Genomic DNA, 16,401 nt, shown 5'->3' on the forward strand with positions numbered 1-16,401 from the left:
ATTATTCATAGTGAACATTAGGAACTTAAGTCCGCTCAGTAATAATGCACCTATCCATGACTCTTGATTCAAAGATGTGCACCTATTTACCCTGAGCCAGCTCCTTGGAAGGACATGAAATAGAGGGTAATAATCACATCTTTCCAAATTTTCTATGAAACTGCATCGCCAAAAACTGAGACTCATTTTCCGATTGATGTATCGAATGACAACAAAATCTCCAGGGCATTCAGAAACCCAACAGGGATTAATGATTAGGCATACCAGTGGTAGTCAGGAGACTTGCCCAAATTTCTAGTTTTCTGCAGATGGCATCTAAGTTAGAAGACTGTCATAAATTTATTTATGACTTGGCTTTCTGCTATTTGCTCATTGGTGACACTTTTATATAAAATGGTGTTTCTACAGCTAGGAAATCCCAGTGGAGATCAAGAAACCTGGGTTCTACAAACTAATAGGGTGGCCTTTGATTAGTCCTAACTCCCCATCCTACGCCTCAGTTTCTTTAGACATGAAGTGAAAGCAATGGATTACATTGCCTTAGACTTTTTCCTAGATCAAAAATAATGTGATAATTGTGCCTTTCCAACAATAATTGATACCACTAATGAACTTTCTTAAGCACGTCTATTAAGGACTTTATTTACATTATTTTTCTAATCTTTAAGCAAACTCTGAGATGACATTATGATGTTTATTTCATAGGTGCAAAAGGTTTGTCAAGTAACTCCCCAAAGTCAAAGGGAGGGCTGGAGTTTAGACTCGAGACTGTTCTGCTCTAACCCAAGTAATTCTGGATTCCAGACTCCCCAAATGACAAGTTATTCCAGAAATACTCAGAAAAAGGAGGGTGCCGTATGTCGCACATGGAAAAATAGAAAAAGTAACAGAATCCAGCCAAAGGATTCCCAGAAATTGAGGCTCTTCTGTTCTTGGCATTTGCATCTTTGGATGTGTGTTTTTTACATTGCTCTATGCAAAAGGTATGTTTCTATGTGATTTTTTTTTATCCTCCCGTCTTACTACTGAGGAATCACAAGGAATAGACTTGACATCTGTGAACTCAATTTACCCTAGAAAAATGTTTCAGTCACACTTAAAATGAAAAGGGCATCAATTAGAATAAGAAGGACACTTTATTGCCTAGGAGGACTGAATATTTTTGGACCTGGGGCACCTTATCAGCTTCATTTTTAGCTCTAGTATAATCAAAATGTCAGGATCTCCATTGGACCTTAGAATTTTTTTATTTTTCTATAAGAATTTCTGAATGTCTGCCATGTGTCAAGGGAAATGCCTAGACTTCTATGCATATGTATTTTATTGTCTCCCTACATCTACCCAGGAAGACAGGCACAGTGAGCCTTCCATGTTATAGACGAGGAATCTAAGTCTCAAAGAAAGAGAAGGAATTTCTCAAGGTCACACTCTAAGTAAAAGGCAGAGGAGGGATTAGAACCCTGGATCCTCTTTATTACACCAAGCCTGCCTCACAAGGATGCCAGTCTCTCATCACTTACTGGGAAAGACCCACTCCTCCCATTCATGATAAGGTAATGCTATCCTATAACCCCAAAGCAGGCATAAAATATGAAGTAGCGAAATTCAGGCAGGCAGAAGCAGAGTGGTTTAGACATGGCTCTTGTCTGCAGCAGGGAGAAGTTCCTGGCAACATGACCCTGAAAATAACAATGAGTGACTGAAGCTAAGAAGGAAGAATCCTCCAAAGACTCTGAAACTAGATATTTTCTCAAGCCCCACCTATGGACAAACACAAATCACGGAGAAATAAAGATGCCAGTCTCCAGGAAGCACCAGTGTTAAATTCATTCTGGAATTTAACTCCTGGCATTAACAGTTAGCTGGGAAATTAAAACAAACCGACACACAAACACAAAAAATAATCAGTAGAAAAAAGTTTAAAAAAAAATCAATGGACAGTGGTTTCATAGCAGATGGCAAGAGGAATATTAAAAGCTGTATTTTATTCGGAACCCATTGTCTTCTGGTTTCCTTATTAGGTGTTTTGTATATCGAGGCCCATAACTCCAAGCAGCCTCCATAAAGTAGAAGCTAAGAACTGCAATTTGTGGGTTAAAAAACTGTGCTTGAAATTCCTTGTTTGTCCCTTGTTTGTCATTTCTCTACCCTTCTGTACCTGGTCCACACCCTAGGAAGATGACTTGTATAAACTACATAAATGAGCTCCTTGCCTTCTGGCTTCTAGTTGGGTTTAGTCAATGAGATCTATCGGCAGGAAGACTGGAAGGTAGAAGAATGGCATCTGACGTTTTATTACTTTAAATTCCTTCCTGTCAGAGCTTAAATTGACTGCCTTTGAAAGTTGCAGCTCCCTTCAGAAAGCTCTTTCTTGCAGCTCTAGCATCTCCCCAGGCTTCAGTAAATGCCTCCTCCCTGTGCCCTGAGTCCTAGGCTTAGAATGAAAATGGGTCTCTGCTGCCACTAACCCTGGGATGCTTCGCCCTCCCTTGTGAGTTTCCCTTAGTTCTGCCCACATCTTTGCATATAGTCTCTTCATGGAACTTTCCTCAATTGCTTCTTTTAAATGTATGAGCTGGTTATGTTGGGAGGGGCCCCACGGTGGGAGGAACAATGACTAAGACACAGAAAGCTTAAGTAGCTTGTGCAAGGTCATACAAATAGTGCATTAGTTAAAGCAATGCTTGTTTCTATAACAAATAAACCCCCATATCTCAGTGATTTTAAGTAAAGATACATTAATTTTTTTTTACCTACCTCAGTCCAAAGTAGGGTTTGTGAGCAGCAAGTGGCTCTTTTCAAGTGGTGATCCAGAGAAGAAGACTCCTTGCATTTTCTGGCTGTGCCATATTCAATACACCTTTCAAGGTGGCCATGTTCATCAGCACAAAGCTGGAAGAGGGAAAGAGTATGTAGGCTTGAACATGGCAGGTTTTGAGCCACACCCTCCACTCATGTTTCATTGGCCAAGCTCAACTGCATGGCTGTCCAATTGAAAGAGAATCCTAGAGATGGTGAGCTCAGGAGGATTAAAAAGAGAGTTTGGGAAAGCTCTTGACAATTTCTACCTTAGAAGTGTGTTTGAAAACACAAACTCAAATCCAAAGCTTTTCGCTCAAAACACAAGGCCTCCAGTTCATGGCGTATACAGTTATTTAATGTGTGCATTAAGTAACAAGAATCATCCATGTGTGTTCCAGAGGGGAAGAGACAGAACCAGAGAAAATTTTATAGTGTGATAGTGTCAGCCCATGATTCTACCAAGGGAGTATCTATTCTGAAAATGTGTAAGATGGGAAACAGGGACTGCTGCTGCCTCCGCCTATCACAGTAACCACTTACTTTACTTATATTACCAATAAAGTAATATATAAGTAACTGCACACAAGTCTAGCATTTAAGGACATTGATTTTTATATCACTTGTTATTTATTTAAAAAACCACATATATTTAATAGTAAATCACTGTAAAAGGATTATATGAACAAAAATACGCATTCTATGATGATTTACAGTCCCAGTTAGAAATTCCAAGGATAATTTTGATCATATGCCCTGTTTCCTTTATCCACTAAATTTGGAACCTGCATCTCCACTGGATTCAAACTGTAGTTCTCTGTCTTTCCACTCACACCTCTGTGGATTTCTCTCTACTGCCTGTGAGTTTTATAGTGTTAGTACATATTCTCCGAGAACACAGACACAGTGGGACTTTTTACATTGCTATGTAAATCTGCAGATTCACTACTCAATAAGTATTGACCCGTTGACTTTGCCTTTTTTCCACCTCATAAGCATTTCCAATGATCCAGAAATGCGGAGAAAGAACAAGTCCCATGAAGGTAAATTTTCCCTAACTGAGTAACCTGGGGAGCTCACATAAAAATGGGCTGCACAAATGTTATTTCAAGATTTAAAAACAATATATTTGAATCCTACATCAATAAGTAAAAAATCATAAGCTCTCAGCCTGCTGATTGACTCTACAGCACTCTTTCTCATCATTATAATATCCAAATAGAAGAATGTGAAGGAAAGAGAATTTCAAGCACTGTAAGATTATCATAGATATTACCCCCATTGATCTAGTCATTCACTGAGTGTGAGATCATGTGGCCACAGCAGTGAAGAAACTTCTGTTTCTGCCATCAAGGATCTTACCTGAGGTAAACAGATAGTGCACACATCATCAAATTTTTTATAAAAAGGTAATTACTGCTGGCAATAAGCAGGGTAAAGGAAATCAAATTCAGGTGCTATTTTCGAAAGTGCTCTGAGATGAGCAAATCACGTGCTATTTTAGAGAGTGGTCAGAAAAGGTTCCCCTTAGCCTCAGAGCCCTGATTGATGAGTGATCCAGCTAGAGAGTGGAGGAACAGTATTCCAACCTATGCAAAGGCCTTGAGATCAGGATGGTTTCAGGAAATTCGAGAATACCATGAGTCTGTGTGGCTGCAATGGCAACAATGAACATGAGGTAAAAGGTGGCCAGAGGGGTTTTCATGGGCATGTGGAGTTTGTAGGCCAGGATATCAAGAGTTTGAATTGTGTTCAAAGGGTAACATAAAGCTATGGAGGTAGATGGGTGAACAGAAGAGAACCATCATCTGTTTTGTTTTGTTATAGGGATCACCCTATTCGCTACATGCAGAATAGGCTCTGTGTGTGTGTGGTGGTGGGGAGGAGGGGAATTGCCAAGAGTAGAAGCAGAGAGATAAATTGAGAGATCAGAAATGACTTGGACCACAAGGCTAGACTCGGAGGTGGTGAAAGTGGTCAGATTAAGGATGCACTTGAAAGTGGAGTTGTCAGGACCTGTTGATGGCTATGGCATGGCTGTGAAGGAAAGTGAAGAATCAGGATGACTCCCAGGTTTTCAGCCTTGGCACTAGTGAGAGGACTGGCAACAGCTGAAATGGAAGCAACTGGGAGAGCTGTTCTGCCCTAGTGGTGGAAAACACACCACTGGCTCAGCTGGATACTTCCAAAGGGCTGCTCTGATAATACCTCTAGTCAACAGATATTTGATGAGTACTTCTGCCCTACCCTCAAGGAGTCCCAGGCTGCAAAGAAAAACTGATGTACAAACAGGTGATCATGCCGAGAGGGAAAGCCCACAAATCTTTCTGGGAATAAAGGAAAGGATGATGAAGCCAAATGTGGACTCAGGAAGGCTTTTTGGAGGAGATGACACCTAGCTAAGACTTGAAAGATGAATAAAAGCCAAAGAGGTTGGGAGAAGCAGTCAGGCAGTGGAAACAGCACTAGCAAAAGCACAGAGAACTGGAGCAGCATGACAACAAACCACACGCCTCTCACCAGGGAAGTGGAGGGTGGAAGGGAGCAAAGGGATGCAGTTAGAGACGTTTGCAAGTTCCAATCATAAATGGTTTTCACACTGTTCCTCAGAGATAAGCATCTATCCTATAAGTCTAAAGAGGAAACCACTGAAGAGTTTAAGAAAGGATTGCCAATGTCAGGAATTAGGATGATAAGCTCAGTTTCTAGGAGGTCCAGATGGTAACAAGAACATGTCTTTGGCATTCATTGCTTCTACCACACATTTTGCCCTTGATCCCGGTTTTCTCGGGTGAGTTCTTCTATTGTATGTCCATAGTCTCCTGGTCTAGAAGGTATAAAAGCTCACTCTTTGTTTAATTTTCTGCATTCTTCCAGTAAAGATCTAGCATGGAGGAAAAAATCTACAGAGTTCCCTGCTATATTGCCTGGCTAGGATTTAAGCAAGATATTCATGAACCATCTTGAAATATCAGAAATAAAGATTCACTCCCAAACCCACCACCACTATCTGCATACCTGCTGCCATTTAATATCAACTGATTTTTAAACTTACAGTCAATGTCAATGACTAAGAGAGAAATCTCCATAGCTATTTAACTATGAAAAGATAGACATCAAGTCAAGCACAGACTTCAAAACTCTCCAAAATACTAATAGTTAACATTGGCTGAGTGTTTACTTACATACTAGGCACTCATCTAAACACATTTCATGCATTAATTAAATGTTTTCAAAATAGCTCTAGGAGATATTTAATTTGACAAATGAAAAAACTGAGGCTTAATTTATTCATCCAAGGTCACACAGCCAGAAAGTAGAAAAGCCAAGGTTGAACTTCAGGCATCTTGGCCCTAACGCCTTTTCTGGGAAAACAGTCCATAGCTTTACTCAATAGTTCTTAAATCCTTTTATTTAAGAAGTATTCTTAAATAAAACCTTCTCTTCCAGAATATTCTCCAAGTCCCACTAACCAGGTTCAATTCCTACCTCTCCCATAATCTTCCCTGCTTAATAGGAGTCATTCCAATCTGATCTCAGATGGCATATGCATTCTATACCAGAAATGTGGTTAATTCCACTGCATTTATCCCCATAAAAACATAAAGAACTGTGGTTATTTCCACTGCATTTATTCTCTTGTCAACAAAATGAAGACAAGTTTTTTTTAAGTATTAATACTTTAAAAGAGTTAAAGGACTCTTTCTTTCTTTTGCACCCTATACATAGATATAAGTACTCCACCAAATGCAACTACCAAGTACCCAGCACACATAAACTATATATACCACATACACACATATAAGCACACATGTGAGTTTGGCCAAAACACGTAATAAAAGAACAAAATTACAGCAACTTCTGAACCAAAGAAAATGAGAAAAATCACATGCCATACAACATTAATTGCAGCAAAGTCCGTAGGTTGCAGAGTACATGGGCACAAACAAGATTCAACTTTGTGCAAGCAGTTGAATCTTGGCCTTTTATTTGCTATTTGTGGGACACTGAGCAAGTTAATCATGCCTCAGTTTCCTCATTTGCCAAATTTGCCATTTTTTTCTTGGGGGTTTATCCTGTAAGGCGCTTGAGCAAGAGTCACACTCAAGAAGATTCATTATGCTCTCACATTTTCATTTTGTGTCTTATAATGCATTGATTCATCTTTTGCTCAATTTGACTTCTAATATTCTGCATGGCTTAGAGAATAAAGTATGTGGACCTATCCAGAGCAGATGACCATCTGCCTCTAAGCTTGAGGCTCTTAATTCCAGCTCCATTGCCCATTGGTTGTAGTCACAGAACAGGGTAAATTTAACTCAAAACTCTCAATCCACCCTGGAGAAGTAAATTAAAGCCCAGAAAAATAATATGCCTTGACCAAGGTCACAGAGTGTGTTAACAATAAAGCCAGAACTAGAACTCAAAGCTTCCTATACTCAGCCCAATCTCTATTAGTAAATATTTCCTGAATGCATATTAATGTTTCAAGGCCTATGGATACAGAAATGAATAAAGCACAGTCCCCACACAAAAATATTGCCAATTGTATTGAAACCAACAGATGACCAATTGCAGTGCTTCCTAACCTTGTTTGTGTCTGTGTCTGTGTCTTTGTCTGAGACACATGATGCTTTCCTAACATGGGCCCTTGGAGAGTTGATTCCCAGCCACTCAATATTTACAAACTGGAAATTCACTAACCTGTAACCTGTCCCAGTTCCCAGTAGAAATTTGCACATTCAGAAATACTTTGAATAATCCTCATGTGGAAGATGAGGATGCTTCTGAAGAGGAAAATGCCAAAAGTAAGATAAATCAGACCAATGACTTAAAGTTGCTGGAAAGACATGTACATTTAGCAATATGTCTGGAAGTGGGGGCTCCAAAGCTGATAGAATAGCTTGTGACACCAAAGCATTAGATTGATGTCTCTTACCTTCTCTCAGTGTTTCCCTCATATGCTCAGTTTGGTGTCCCCATCTTTAGGTATCACGATTTCACATAACTTGCATTTAAAGGCAAGAAACACAAGGCAATCAAGATGGGGTGAGTGGTATAGCAGGAGGAGAGAGAGAAGGACAGAGACAGAGAGAAAGAGAGAGAGAGATAGAGAGAGAAAGCGCACACTTGCCATGTATCTCTCCTTTTAGGAAGAAAGATAAATCTATCCTAGATAACCAGGAGTCCCCTTAAATCTCACTGGGCAGAGCTGGCTCACATAGCTGCCCTGCTGCAAAGGAGGCAGGCAAGCATGCATCTGGCTCATTCAACCTACATAATTAGAGGCAGGTAAGGGAAAAACCAACTTTAGCATGACTATTGGTAGGCAAACAAAAATGTCTGCTTAACCCAAACTGTGTAGGTTTGTTGAAGGAATGCATGATCCTCCCTGGGAATCACAAACAGCTCTCCTTGCAGAGCCAGCATCCAGGAGTTTGCAAATCTCTAGTTCTTGGGCCTAAGAAACTTTCTGAACCAAGCTGGAAGGGAGAAGAAACAGGTCAAGCAGATTTCAAGGACACGTACCATTCTGGAAGGGAGAAAGAAAGAGGCTAAGCAGATATCAAGGACACCTGCCATTCTTCTACAAATCACATTTTGCCAGATTTTACCTTCTGTGCCTGGGTCTTCAGTGGCCTGTGATAATGGAATACTACCATTCACTAAGCCATGGAATTCTGCCATTTACTACAGCTCAGAATTTTATCAACTGTTGATACTGGAATTCTAACCCAAGCAGATCTTCCATTCAGTCATCATCTAGGATTCAGAATCTTGCCATTCCCAGAACCTCAATCCCCACCCCATTTATTTCCGAGAACTTGAGGGTAGCAAGAAGATGTCAAATCCCAACCTAATGAGTCAGTGTAACTGATTCCTAGTGAATAGTCTGTTGCCTTGTAACCTCCCAAGATAGCTGTGATTAGAAAACAGGATTCTCAAAGCTAACTTTGGGTCCACCCATTACTAAATCTGTCCCCTCCTCCCCCAGCTCCTCCCTTGGAAATGTCCCAAGACAATGTGCCGTGAGACTCATCTTCCCCTCTATGAGTAATAACTCCTGCAAGGGGCATGTCAGAAGTGCCCTGACAGGAAAGCCTGGCGACCTGCCAGAGGAACCTTTCACTTTTTTCCGCCTGCTCTGCTCTGTTTCCCTTTCCCTCCTAAAGGGAAGATCTGAAGGTATTCCGTTTAGTCACCCAGGGTAAGCCGTTTTGACTTGTCGACAGTAAATACTGCTCTGTCCTAACTCCCCGTGACTGACACACAAACCTGTTATTTCAACATCACTCTCTGAAACCTCCCTCCAGAAACCTCAAGGCAGTTGTGTATGTTGTCAGTAGGTCTATGGGCCTGAACAAGGCATTCTGGTGTAGTGAAAGTCAACGTCCCTGGAGTCATTCAAACTGCGATGGACTCTCAGTCTCTTCACTTTCCAGCTCTGGGATGTTGGCCGCTTATCCAGTGAACCTCTTGTTCTCCTCTGTAAAATGGAGATAATAGTGCCTACTTTACTGGTTTGTTGTAATTAATAAACATCATGCTGGTAAAAGGTTTACACCTACAATGATGCCTGGAACAAAACAAGTGATTTTAGAAAGAATACACGTAGAGGTGTGTGTTTGTGTGTGTGATGTATGTGTGTATGTGTCTATACTCATTCATGCATATATGCATTCAACAAGTACCTCCTGCCTACTAACTGCCTGATCTTAATCTAGGCGTTGGACATGTAAATACTAAACAAAATTGTCAAAGTCTCATCTATGTTTTAGAGTGGAAGATAGACAATAAGTAAATAGATGTGTATTGTGACAAGTGTCAATAAGAGCTATGAAGGACAGTAAAACATAGCAAACAGATGAGGAGGGCTGGAGAGGCCAAGGCATCCATTTAAGTAAGGTGCTTGGGGCAAGGCTCTGAGAGGGTAGCATGGAAGGGAGACCTGAAAGAAAGGAGGGAGAAACCACATGTCTTGGTTCCTTTCTACCCACTGCCACCAAACTATTTCTCCTATACCCTTCCCAAGCTTAGTAAATGATAATTCCACTCTAGGAGTTTCCCAGGTCAAAAACCTTACTGTCAGCCTTGACTCTTTCCTTCACACCCATGCTATGCCAACTGTAGCTGCAGCCAGCTCTATGGATGTCTGGGAAGGAGTCTTCCAGGTGGAGAATAGCAAGGTCAAAGGCTGAAGGGAGAAAGCTCCCTGGCCTGCTGTGGACAGTGAGGAGGCCGAGAGGCTAGAGAAGGACAGTGAGAGAAGGCCAGAGGATCAGCTGAGATCACTCACCTCAGACTTTGTGGACCAGATTAAGGAATTTTTAGTTTTCCTCTCAGGAAAAAGGGAAGTCATTGGAGATGTGTGGACAGAGGAGTGTCATGTTCTGAATTATGTTAATAAGGAATCACTCTGGCTACTCTGTGGAGAAGGCCAAGTGCAGAAGCAAGGGATGCATCAGGAGGCTCCTGTGACAGATCAACTGGGAAGTCATGGTTGCTTGGTCTAGAGTGGCCATAAGAGAATTGATGATAAGGCATTATTTAAGGGTAAATTTTGAGGACAGAGTTGGTTGCAGTTGCTGTTGGAATAGGCATGGATGTGAAAGAAAAGAGTCAAGGCTGACAGTAAGGTTTTTGACCTGAAAAATTCCTAGATTAGAATTATCATTTACTGAATTGGGGAAAGCTATAGGAAAAGTAGTTTGGTGGTGGTGAAATGGGAATGGGGCAGTGGAACCAAGAGTTCATTCATTGAATAAATATGTTGCTGAGACTCTTGTGCCAGGCATCTTGCTTAGCACTGGGAATACACTGATGACTAGACAGAAACAGGCTTGGCACTCATGAAACTCAAGTAGCACAAAGAGACAACATTTATTGAGTCCTTACTAGGAGGCAAGCATCATGCTAAGTATTTTTTATTTAATGAAGCTGACTGTCTGGTAGGAGAGACAGTCATTAAACAAGTAATTATTCAAATATTTATTTAATTACAAGTGGAAAAGTACAGAGCATATCCCTGTGTATAATTTGGGAGAACTGCTCCCCAGGCTCCTTAGGGAAGGTGATACTGGGCTAGAGGAGAGGAGCAGTAGTTTTGAGAATCTGGTCAATATGGAAAGATTTGCTGACATATTCAGATTCGAGACTTTTTTCTTTTATTTATTTTTTTTTTTTTTGAGGGATTTTTGCTCTTGTCACCCAGGCTGGAGTGCAGTGGCACAATCTCGGCTCACTGCAACCTCCGCCTCCCAGATTCAAGTGATCTTCCTGCCTCAGACTCCCAAGTAGCTGGGAATACAGGCGCCTGCCCCCGTGTCCGGCTAATTTTTTGTATTTTTAGTACAGATGGGGTTTCATCATGTTGGCCAGCCTGGTCTTGAACTCCTGATTTCAGGTGATCCACCCTCCTTGGCCTCCCGAAGTGCAGGGATTAGAGGCATGAGCCACTGTACCTGGCCTGGAGACCACTTATTATTTTGTAGGCATATCCCATCTTATCTCTGGGAGTGGGGAGGACATGACCTTCTGCTTGAGTCCATGGATTCAATGATCAGAACTTCCATGATAGGGGTTCTAAAGTGGTCTAGAATCTCTGCCCAGGCCATTTCTTGGCATGGCAAGCTAATCCTCTCTGCTTCCTGCCTACCTATCCCACTTGGGCCAATCTAACAGGAAACATCTAGACTGCAGAAAACGACTTCTCCCTCTGACCACCACACTTCTACGTGAATCCCATTCCTAGACTCAACTTACCTCTCCAACCCCATTTGAATATGTCCCATTGAGCCTCTGATCATGTCTCATCTTGTATGATTCTGAAATTTATCTCATTCCTTATTTCCCAGCAATACTGCAAACCCCTTGAAGACAGGGATGGTGCCTTGTTCTGCTTTTGTATCCCCGACAGACATCACAATGCAAACTGCTCAGGGCTGAAATCACTTGAGTGAGACATTGTGAACCAAAGACCTTGACATCATTTAAGAGAGGATGTTTGGAACGAAAATCATCTTGTCAATGCTCAGAGTTCAGCCTGACTCAGGCTAACCAACGTGCCCATGCAGCTGGGAGATATATCAGAGTGTCCGTTTATTAATTTTCAATGGGGGGAAAGAAGGCAAAATGTTCAGGTTGACGTGGTCTGAGTTGGTGAGTTTCCTTCCCTGAAGCCAAGTCACAGGGGAACCAAGTCATGACTGGAAACCATTTTATTTTTATTTTCTCTCTACGAGAAGCCATTTTTGCAGAAATCAGAAAATAATTGAGCCCCTTATGATGTAGTCTGTGAGAGGACTCATGGCAGCATAAATTGCCATTTATAACTAATGGGATTATTTCTCCAACCTGGGTAACCTAATGACTTTGTCCATGTATTTCAAGGCACCCAAATCTCTCCCTTGCTGGAAGTGTAACACCTCCCACTAGAGCTTACAAGATTAGCCTCTTTAGGCTGAAAAAGATGCCCAGTAAATGATGAACACACAGACATGGGGTTTTTGCTTCACTAGACATAGCCCAAAGGAACTAATTTATGCTTCCCTTTTCTTTTTGGCATATTTTGGGAGGCAATCCACCACCATGTTGATTTCAGACTTAAGAAGGAGAAATTGAGGGCCTGGGTGTTCTAGAAACAAACTTTATAGATAATTAAGTTTCAGACAACTAGCTTCAGAGACTACTGGAAATACCTTAGGATTAGCATCAACAAGAAACTTGAGCATTTAGAAACCATGATGATTTCAGATATGCCCACAAGAAAACAATGTTTCAACACAAAAGGCAGGTGTTGAGTGTGTAGAACTGTTCCAAGTAAATCATTCTATTATTTCTGCATAGTCCTCTATAATTGAAAAAGTCCTTTCTGAAAAATTTACTAGGGAAAGAAAACTTGCATTTTGTGCATCAGCTTTTTTACTTAGGCTTTTACATGTGTTAACACTTATGTTCCTTGCAATGGCAGATGAAGAAAATGTAGCTGAGTGAAGTTGAGTGGGTTGTTTATTGTCAACAAGTCCTGAGAGACAGAGTCGGTAATTGAAATCAGAGGTGGGGGCTCTTGTCCAAGCTTCTCCCACAACCGCATTCTGGGGCACTTCGTGGAGAAATGCCACTCAGCAATCTGCATTCAGCTCTGCTGTTGCTGTGGTTTTCGAATTGGCTACACATCAAAAAACACGTGAGAATCTTGTCAGCCTCAGATTTCTAAGCCTGACCTCAGAGGTTCTGATTCTCTTGGTATGGCACGGGCCCCAGGGGTCTAGATTTTTGCATCAGGGTAGGATCAGGTACCTATGAATATTCCAGGTGCCTGCCTTCATACAAAGCACCCTGAGGTGATAAGTATTACATATTCTTGTTCCTGGTCCTAGGGTTTATATTTAGCTTAATTCTATAAAATAAAAACTTCGGACATTTAACACACCCTGCCTCATTTGATACGGTTGTCCATGAAATTGAGAGACAGTGGAAAACTCATTGATCTTGCTATTTACCATGAGTCGCAGACCTAGTAACTTAGTCTCTCTGAGTTTCAGTGTCTCCATTGTTGAAAGCAGGGCTTATAGTAACTACTCTCTAGAGATACGGAATTCAAGTACGATAATATGTGTATTAGCTGTAGTAGTAGCCACTTATCGGAGCAGGAGGTAAAGGGCACAGGTTCTACAGCCTGACAGCCTAGAGTCATATCCCAAAGCTTTTAGCTACTGACTGTGTGATCTAAGGGAAGTTACTTAACTGCTCTGTGCCTTAGTGTTACAATCTATAAAATAAGAAATAATAATAGTACCAACTCAGAGACTATCAGGAGAAATAAATGAATTAATATGTAAAAGGTTTTGGCTGCATCACAGAAACTTTGGTAAGTCGTGTATTTTCATTAATTTCAAATAATATTTTATTTTTGCCTTAATTTTGATGTTTGCCCAGGAGTTATTCAGGAGTAAATTGTTTAATTTTAATGTATTTGTGTAGTTTTAAGAGATCTTCCTGATATTGATTACTATTATTATTGCACTGTGGTCCCAGAGTGTTTGGTAATATTTCAATTTTTGAATTTATTGAGACTTGCTTTATGATCGAGCATATAATGGACCTTAGAATACATTTTTTGTCCAGATGAGAAGGACGAATATTCTGTCATTGTTGGGCAAAGTGCTGTGTAGATCTCTATGAGGTCCAATTGGTCAAGCATTGAGTTTAAATCTAGAGTTTCTTTGTTAGTTTTCTGCCTTGATAATCTGTCTAATATTGTCAGTGGGATGTTGAAGTCTTTTACTATTACTGTTTTCATCCAAAGCAGTGTTAAGGGACAGTTTATAACCCTGAATGCCTTCATCAAATAGTTAGAAAGATATCAAATTAAAAATCTAACTTTGCACCCAGAGGAATTAGAAAAAAGAAAAAAAAAAGGAACAAACTAATCCCAAAGAAAATAAATCATTAAAATGAAATAGAAGAAAATAATTAAATTAGAGAACTTAAGGAAGTTGAGATGCAAATATCAATACAAAAAGTCAAAGAAAGCAAGAGTTTATTCTTTGAAAACATAGACTGCTAGCTAAATTAACAAAAAAATGAAAGAGAAGATCCTAATGAGCACAATCAGAAATAACAAATGATATTACAGCTGATCCCACAGATAGGCAAAAGATCTTCAGAGATTTATGAACTTATGAACAACTCTATGCACACAAATTAGAAAATCTAGAAGAAACAGATAAATTGCTAGAAGCACACAATCTCCCAAGATTGAATTCAGAAGAGATTAAAACCCTGAAGAGACTAATATCAACTTCTGAAATTGAATCAGTAATAAAGAACCTAACAACAACAACAATGAAAAAAGCTCTGGACCAGATAGATTCACAGCTGAATTCTACCATGCATACAAAGAACTGATACTGATTCAACTGAAACTATTCCAGAAAAGTCAGGAGGAGGGGCTATTCCCTAACTCATTGTGTGACGTCAGCATCAGCCTGATATAAAAATCTGGCAAAGACACAATGAAAAAGGAAAACTCCAGGCCAATATTCCTCATGAACAGAGATGCAAAAATCCTTAACAAAATATTAGCTGACCAAATCTAGCAACACATCAAAAAGTTAATACACCATAATCAATTAGTCTTTATTCCTGGGATGCAAGACTGGTTCAACATACACAAACCAATAAATGTCATTCACCACATAAATAGAATTAAAAAGCAAAAAACATATGATCATCTCGACTGACACAGAAAAAACTTTCAATAAAATTTAACATACTTCATGATAAAAACCATTGACAGACTAGGCATCAAAAAATATACCTCAAAATAATAAGAGCCATCTATGACAAATCCACAGACAGTATCATATTAAATGAGCAAAAGGTGGAAGGATTCCCCTTGAGAACAGAAACAAGACAAGAATGTCCACTCTAACAACTCCTATTCAACATAGTACTGGAAGTCCTATCCAGAGCAATCAGGCAGGAGAAAGAAATAAAAGGCATTCAAATAAGAAAAAAAAAATCAAACTATCTCTTTTTACCGATGATGTGATTCTATATCTAGAAAATTCTAAACACTCTGCCAAAAGGCTCCTAGAATTAATAAACAATTCTAATGATGTCTCAGGTTACAAAATCTATGTATAAAATTCAGTAGCATTTCTATACACCAACAATGTCCAGACTGAGAGTAAAATCAAAAACACAATCCCACTTATAATAGCCACAGAAAGGATGAAATACCTGAAAATACAGCTAACAAAGGAAGTGAAAGATCTCCACAAGGAGAACTGCAAAATGCTGCCCAAAGAAATCAGAGATGACGCAAATAAATGGAAAACCATTCCATGATCATGAATTGGAAGACTCAATATTGTAAATATGGCCATACTGCCCAAAGCAATTTACAGATTCAGTGCTATTCCCATCAAACTACCAATATCATTCTTCACAGAGCTAAAAAAAAAAAAAGGATTCTAAAATATGGTTTCTATGTGAAACCAAAAAAGAGCCTAGCCAAGGCGATACTAAGCAAAAAGAACAAAGCCAGAGGCACCACATTACCCAACATTTAAACTATACTACAGGGCTATAGTAACCCAAAGAGCATGCTACTGGTACAAAGATGGACACACAGACCAATGGAACAGAACAGAGAGCCCAGACATAAGGCTGCACACCTACAACTATCTTATCTTTGACAAAATAGGCAAAAACAAGCAATTCAGAAAGTACCCACTATTTAATAAACAGTGCTGGGATAACTAGCTAGCCATATGCAGAAGATTGAAGCTGGAACCCCACCTTTTGCCATATACAAAATGGATCAAAGATTTAAATGTAAGACCTCAAACTATAGAAATTCTAGAAGACAACTTGGAAAATACTCTTCTTAACATCAGTCTTGGCAAAGAATTTTTGACTAAGTTCCCAAAACCAGTTGCAACAAAAATAAGTGGGACCTAATGAAACTACAGAGTTTCTGCACAGCAGAAGAAAATTTTTTCTATTATACTTTAAGTTCTAGGGTACATGTGCACAACGTGCAGGTTTGTTACATATGTATACATGTGCCATGTGGGTGTGCTGCACCCATTA

At 39.9% G+C, this 16,401-nt stretch overlaps 1 long non-coding RNA gene across 3 annotated transcripts in view; it reads right to left on the minus strand.

Moving 5' to 3' along the window:
- LOC144330634 (uncharacterized) overlaps positions 1–16,401 on the minus strand; it is a 276,742-nt gene that overhangs the window by 115,386 nt on the left and 144,955 nt on the right. For 2 of the 3 annotated variants that reach the window (XR_013396963.1, XR_013396965.1), the window contains exons 2-3: positions 9,076–9,286; positions 2,758–2,892 (exon numbers count right to left, since the gene is read on the minus strand). This is a non-coding gene — a long non-coding RNA (uncharacterized LOC144330634). The remainder of the gene's footprint in view (positions 1–2,757; positions 2,893–9,075; positions 9,287–16,401) is intronic. The other variant, XR_013396964.1, reaches the window with a different exon arrangement.

This window comes from Macaca mulatta, chromosome 8 (genome assembly GCF_049350105.2).
Source record: "Macaca mulatta isolate MMU2019108-1 chromosome 8, T2T-MMU8v2.0, whole genome shotgun sequence".
Lineage (NCBI taxonomy): Eukaryota > Metazoa > Chordata > Mammalia > Primates > Cercopithecidae > Macaca > Macaca mulatta.